Source organism: Gossypium hirsutum, chromosome A13 (assembly GCF_007990345.1).
Source record: "Gossypium hirsutum isolate 1008001.06 chromosome A13, Gossypium_hirsutum_v2.1, whole genome shotgun sequence".
NCBI classification, from domain to species: domain Eukaryota; kingdom Viridiplantae; phylum Streptophyta; class Magnoliopsida; order Malvales; family Malvaceae; genus Gossypium; species Gossypium hirsutum.
In genome coordinates, this window is record NC_053436.1 from 3,613,985 (window position 1) to 3,621,474 (window position 7,490).

The window sequence follows — 7,490 nt, forward strand, 5'->3', positions numbered from 1 at the left end:
CGATCAATTGTCAAGGTAAGTTTGTATAACTAAATTAAGCATGTAAGTGTGTTGAATTGATAGTTAATTATGTGCATCGTGATTTGTAATTGGTATGTACATGTAATCAACCAATGTTGATTTGTAATTTACATGAAAATGATGAAATATTACATGAATCCGTTTGAATATTGAATTTCGATTGGACAGGAGATTACCGTATATTTGAGATCCTGCATATGTTGCAGTAAAGGTTGTTCCAAAAGAATAATCCTTTGATCTCATCATGAAAAGGAATGTACCACTTGAAAAGGAAAGATATACTTTGAGTATATCACTTGACAAGGAAATGTACACTATATGTGTACACTTGAAAAGGTTATGTGCACTTTGTGTGTACAAATTGAAAAGGGTATGTACACTTCGTGTGTACGACTTGAAAAGAGAATGTGCACCTCGGATGTATAATTAGAAAAGGAAAGGTCCATCAGAAATTCAAAGATTCAACGAAAATGTATTAACAAGTGAAATAAGAAGAAATGACTTGATGAGCTCATCTATGCATAATAATGTTTTTGTACTAACCAATTTGGTTGAATGTTTGTGTATAGGCCATATTTGCTAGTTTGCTAAATTAATGGATACATTACTTATTGTATGTATTACTTGATGATCTTGACTGGTAAGTGTATTTTGGTTATATGAACTTACTAAGCATTTATGCTTACTAGGTTTATTTTTCCTGTTTTATAGTACTCAAGGCTCATGAAGGTAGGATTTGGGGTCGGAGTTATCATCACACTATCAATCCCTTGATTTTGGTATAAATGTTAGACTTATTTTAATATAATGGCATGTATAGACTAATGTAGACAAGTAATACTTAAAATGTTGGTTGTAATTTAGCCATTGGAATGGCTAGTAATGTATGTTTTAATGATGATATGGTATGGTATTGTATCATGAGTTGTTTTTGGTTAAACAAGTTAAGTAAAACCATCTATGAACATAAATTGTCAAATTTTATATAAAGGTAAGTTTAGAAGCATGATTGAAAATAGGGACATATCAATTCGAATATTGGTAATTGGTTGGTATATACTTGTAAGGTTTTATGCAGGTAAATGATTTGGTTTGGGGTGAGAAATGAGGCTAGGAATGGCCATATTTCGTCCACATAGGTAAGACACACGGGCATGTGTCTAGGCCGTATGTGACACACGGTAAGCCCACGGGTGATAAACCGTAATTTATACATATTTTTGTCCCATGCTTGGCACATTTATGGGTGGTTTCTCCTTAGATTTGGTGAATTTAATGCTCTTAATTCTTTAATTTCATGTTTTATACTTAGGTGAGCATAGGAGAGTAAAAAGAGCGAGAAACGGGCCGAAAACGGAGAAAATAGACCTACGTGGGAAATTAACACGGCCTGGACTTCCTCACACCGGCGTGCCCATTTGGCAGGATCGAAGCACGACTTACATGGGTAGACTACACGCCCGTGCCTATTCAACAGCCTTGACCACGGGCTAGAGTAATAGTACACGGGCGTGTCCCTGCCGAGCCCAAGTATAGTCCTATTCAGAAAAGGCCACTTTTGAGGGCTCTTAGGCATTCTAAAGCCTATTTAAACACCTGATGAGGCACTTAGAAGACACACATGGAGTAGGAGGCAAGGAATTACTCAAGGGAAGCCAATTGGTCCATCTCAGAAGTCGGATTCATCGTTAAGACTGAGGATCTCCCTTCAATTTCCATTCAGGGGTTTTAGGTTTTCTTTATGTTTTGTATTCATTATTCTTCTGAGATGTTTTCTTTTATAATTATGAACTAAACCCCCTAAATACTTAAGGGGCATGAAACCTAAGACGGATCTTGTTATTATTATCTAAATTGTATGATAAATATTTGACTTATTCTTAATTATGTGTTCTAAATTCTTGTTTTAATATTCCAGGATATTGATTTAAGTTAATGCTCTTATTCAGAGGAGGAAAATATCCTGTCTAAGAGTAAATTTGTCGTAATTAAGCGGAGTTGATTGCACAACTAGAGATAGGGTGATAAGATTTTACCGGATTAGGGTGAAGCCTAATAAGGGGATCCATAGATCGAGTTAATGCAACATTAGAGCGTTAATTAAAAAGAGATTTCAATTAATCAACCTAGGGTTAGATGTTATTAGTCTCGAGAGAGATAATAGTATAACTTAGGGATTTCTATGAATCAAGTCAAATGTATAAATCGTCTGATTCAGAGTCAAATAACAAGTGAAGTCTAGGTGGATTTTTCCTTAGGTATTGTTTTAGTTAATCGAGCTTTCCCAAAAGCTTTTTCCCAATTTTCTCTCTGTGCATCCTTAGTTTGGTTAACTAGTTTAGATAAACAAACCCCTTAATTTTAGGCTAGATAATAAAAAAGGAAGTAATTTATAGTACTACTGGTTCCTTTGGGTTCAACAATCCGGTCTTGCTAAAGCTATACTACTGTTCGATAGGTACACTTGCCTTCATCATGATAATAGTTAGTTTCAAGAATGATTAATTATAAATCTTTAAAACCTATCTCGAATATCACGTACTAAGTTTTTGGCGCCGTTGCCAGGGAACTAAGATATTAGGAACACTCGATTTTTATTACATTTGCAATTTTACTTTATTTGCAATTTAAATTTTTATTTTTATTTTTAATTTTTCTTTTATTCGTTCCTAACAGGTTTTTATAGTATATGACTAGAAGAAACCCGTCGGGACTATTGCTGTTTAATAGTGAGATCGATCGCATAGTTCGCAGAAATCGAAGAGAAATAAGGCAAAGCTTAAAATACACAGAGGAAGAGCAAGAGGACGATATTTCAACCACAACCGAGGATATGACTGAAAACCAAGAAAATTCGCTACCTCCTGCGATTGCTGCTAATCAGAATCCTGCTCCACGTACTATGTAAGATTATGCTAAACCTACTTTAATAGGAACTGAGTCAAGTATAGTTAGGCTTGTTGTTGCTACATGTAACGTCCCCCTACCCGAGACCGTTGCCGGAGTCAAGCAGGAGACATTACAAAACTTATCTTAGCACTTAAACAGTTTTCGTAGTAAACTATCCATCTGCGTCACGGTCGCTAAAAAAATCATATCTCAAGTTACGAAACTCGAAATCCAATTCCGTAAATTTTCCCTAAAACTAGACGCATATATCTACTTGTTAATTTTTTTTTAGAATTTTTGGTCAGGCCAATTAGTACAGTTTATTAGAAGAAGTCTCCCCTGTTTCAGGGTTCGGCTACTCTGACCCTTGTGCACTACGAATCAAATTTCTTCCTGTACAGAAATCCAATGACTATGCCATTTCTTTAAATTAAAAATAGACTCAATAAGGAATCCATACAAATAAAGTTTGAGTCTTAATTCTTAATACACAATTTATGGTGAATTTCTAAAGTCAGAACAGGGAATCCAGAAATTGTTCTAACCCTGTTTCACCAAAACGTAAATATCTCATAAAATACAACTCTTTTACCTATTTTGTTTCTTCCATATAAAAATAGATTCATTAAGCTTCAATTACATATTTTATTCATCATCTAATTCACTTTATACTATTTTTGGTATATTTTCAAAGTTGGACTACTGTTACTGTCCAAATCTGTTTTAGTATAAAATGTTGATAACTAAGTTTATAACATCTTCATTTCTTCTCTCTACAACATTTACCAACAATTCCTCTTATTACTCTTCACTAACATATCAAAACATACCATACTTAAGGTTTTGGTAACATTTACAAAACATACCAAAATATCACTTAACAACTTAGATACTTTCAAAATGACCAAAAGACATCCTAGGTACAATACCATTTTCCAAAAAGATAGAAACTTCACCAATTTGAGTTCGGGGATCGGCTTGTATGCTGAGTCCTTATACTTTCGTACCTAACCTGCGCACGGAAACAAACCGTACGCTGAGAATACTCTCAGTGGTATTTCTATAAACAATAGCTTAATCAACTTTAAAACATGGTAATTCAAACACATTATTGCTATTATTCAATATCAATCAGTACTTTAATAACCTTTACTTTATTTACCCTTATTAACATAACTCGGATACTAACGGATACACGGATCCAACCCACACTCCGGGATAAGCACATAGTGCTTCATCGGAACAAATCCGGAACTTTAACAGTAGTCGACACATAGTGTCTCATCGACTCAATGTCGGAATATCCCAATACTTCCAATTCCTATGACATGTGAACTATATCCGACTAGCCCGACACTGTTAATAGGGTATTCAAAATCACATTCATTTCAATATGGTAAGAATACTTACCTCATTCATATTTTCATATAATATAAATATCAAATATAGCAATAACTATTAAGCTTAGTTTATAGAAATACAAACCACTATTTATCGAATTTAATCGATATCTTCGTTCACTTTCTCTTTTCCCTTCTTTGATGACGTATCCGGTGCTACGTTTGCTACTAACAATCATACAATTAAAAATCATCAATATACTAATTCATAAAACACATTTTCACTTTCTATCAAACTTTTACAAAAATTCCAATTTCGCCCTTTTTCCATTACTAATCTTTTTTTCTTTAACTTAAGCTTCATATTCTCTTTTAATCAACTCATTAACAATTTCTAACTCATAAAATTCATTATAAAACATAAATTTTGAGCTCTATTCAACTTAATCCCTATTTAAACCTAACTTAGAATTCTTTTAATAAATCACTCAATTTTCACTTCTAACTTCAATTCCTATCAATTTAACCCATAAAACCTCAATTTATTCAACTAAATCAATATCTAAAAATTTTCTATTTTTCTTCATTTTAACCTCATACATGTAGAACTTTGAATTAGGCATCCATAAACATAAAAATCATAAGAAAATGAGCTAAAACAACTTACCAATCAAGCTTTAGGGCCTTAATCCTCAAATTTCCCTTTTCTATTTCTTTCTTTCTTTCTTTCTTTCTTTCTCACGTTTGCTCTCCGTAACTCTTTCTATGTTTCTTTACTCATTATTCTTTATTCATTATACTATATTATATTATTATTAACCTATAATAAATATAAAATTAACATGTGTAATAGCTATAACATAAAATATCTTATAGCTATTACACATATATACCAACTATTACACATGTTATATCATACATTCACACACATGGCACTTAGGGTCTAATTGCTAGATTAGTCCATTTTACTAATCTTTAATCTATAATTAAACTTTTATACCGTATGCAATTTAGTCATTATTCTAAATTCAAGCTACTTAACTTAACCAAACATTAAATAACCATTCAACTATAATTCATAAATATTTCTAATAAATATTCATGAATAAATTTCACGGAAACAGTACTCAAGACTCAATTTCCGATACTGTAACTTTCGGTTCATTACACTACAAATAATTTTGAATTGAAACCTAACACCATTCAAATGATCCAACAGTTTGTTCAGTTTGATGGTTTGCAGGACGAGGACCCAAACGCTCATTTGACGAATTTTTTTAGAGTTTTGCGACACTTTTAAAATCAATGGCGTTTCTGATAATGCCATTCGCCATCGGTTGTTTCCCCTTTCATTGAGAAATAAGACTAAACAATGATTGAACTCGTTACCACAATGGTCAATCACTACTTGGGAATAAATAACCGAAAAGTTTTTATTAAAATATTTTTCGCCGGCTAAAACAGCCAAATTACGTAATGATATCTCCTCTTTTGTATAGATGGATTTAGAAACACTCTACAATGCATGGGAGAGATATAAGGATCTGTTGAAAAGGTGCCCTCACCATGGGTTACCATTCTGGCTATAGGTTCAAACGTTTCACAATGGTCTGAATCCTTCGACTCGACAGATGATTGACGCAGCCGCTAGTGGAACTATCAATAATAAGACACCTGAGGATACTTATTAATTTATAGAAGAGATGTAACTGAATAATTATCAGTGTCCAGTCATGAAAACAAAACCAATGAAAACAGCCGGCGTTTTTAACGTCGATTCGATCACCATACTCTCTAATCAGGTAGAACTTTTGAACAGAAAAATTGACGAGTTTCTTGGTTCATCGCAGGTTCACCCAGTAATGCAGTGCGAAGCAAACGGAGGTGGATCCAACAATTCAGAATACCCACCCTATGGCCACAACATGGAGAACGAGCAGCTAAATTATATGGGTAATAATCCTCGATCTCAAAATAATCCTTATAGTAATACTTACAAAACAGGATGGAGGAACCACCCAAATTTCTCATAGGAAGGCCAAGGGAATCACAGACCACCACCATATCCAAGCTTCCAACAACAACCTTACCAGCAAGAGAAAAAGCCGAACCTTGAAGAGATGCTAACAAAATTCATCTCGGTGTCAGAAACTCGTTTCTAGAATACCGAGACAGCACTTAAAAATCAACAAGCGTCGATCCAAGGGCTTGAAACTCAGATAGGTTAGCTAGCTAAATTGATATCTGAATGACCACAAGGTAGCCTGCTGAGAAACACTGAATCTAACCCAAATGAGCAACTCAATGCAATTACCATTCAAGATGAGGAAGGGTTAGTTGCACCTAAACCAGAACCGAGGCAATAAACTGTGGTAAGTAAAGGTAAAGGTGAGATGGACCACAATGACCAGAAACTAGTAAGTAAAGAGTACAAACCTCGTGTGCCATACCCCAACGCGACAAAGAAAAACCGCACAGATGAACAATTTGGTAAATTTCTTAAATTATTAAAGAAATTACATATTAACTTACCGTTTATTGAAGCTCTTTCACAGATGCCAAACGTAGTCAAATTCTTAAATGAGCTTTTAACAAATAAGCGGAAGTTGGATGAGGCACCGCATGTGGAGCTAAATGAGGTTTGCTCAGCCATACTACAGAATAAGCTGGCCAAAAAATTAAAAGATCCAGGGAGTTTTACGATTCTCTGTTTAATTGGTAGCCTAGATGTTAATAATGCTTTGCTGATTCAGGGGCTAGTATCAATGTCATGCCTTACGAAATGTTCAAGCAACTAGGTCTTAGGAAACCCAAACAAACTAGGATGAGTATTCAATTAGCCGATAAAACAATCAGATTTTCTAGGGGGATTATTGAAGATGTACTCGTTAAAATTGACAAATTTATATTCCCAGTTGATTTCGTTATTCTAGACATAAATGAGGATAATAATATTCCTTTAATTTTAGGGAGGCCCCTTTTTAGCAACCGCTAGAACAATAATTGATGTTGGCACAGGTGAACTCACACTTCGTGTGGGAGACGAAACAATCACCTTTCAAGCTTGTAATACGAGTAACACATCAAAAATTGAAGGTGGTTGTATAAATTATTCTACTAAAACCGACCATGTAGTGCAACCTCTTTTGCAGGAAATAAGTTAGAAGAACCTACATGAGCCATGTTCAAACAATAACAAATGACCTATCTATGAAGAACGAAGGCTACAAATTGAAAAAC

The 7,490-nt window shown here is 34.2% G+C and overlaps 1 non-coding gene across 1 annotated transcript; it reads right to left on the minus strand.

Moving 5' to 3' along the window:
• Positions 1–5,716: 5,716 nt before the first annotated feature.
• LOC121212801 (small nucleolar RNA R71) lies at positions 5,717–5,823 on the minus strand. The gene has a single exon (XR_005908175.1). It is a non-coding gene; the product is annotated as a small nucleolar RNA R71 (small nucleolar RNA).
• Positions 5,824–7,490: the final 1,667 nt, after the last annotated feature.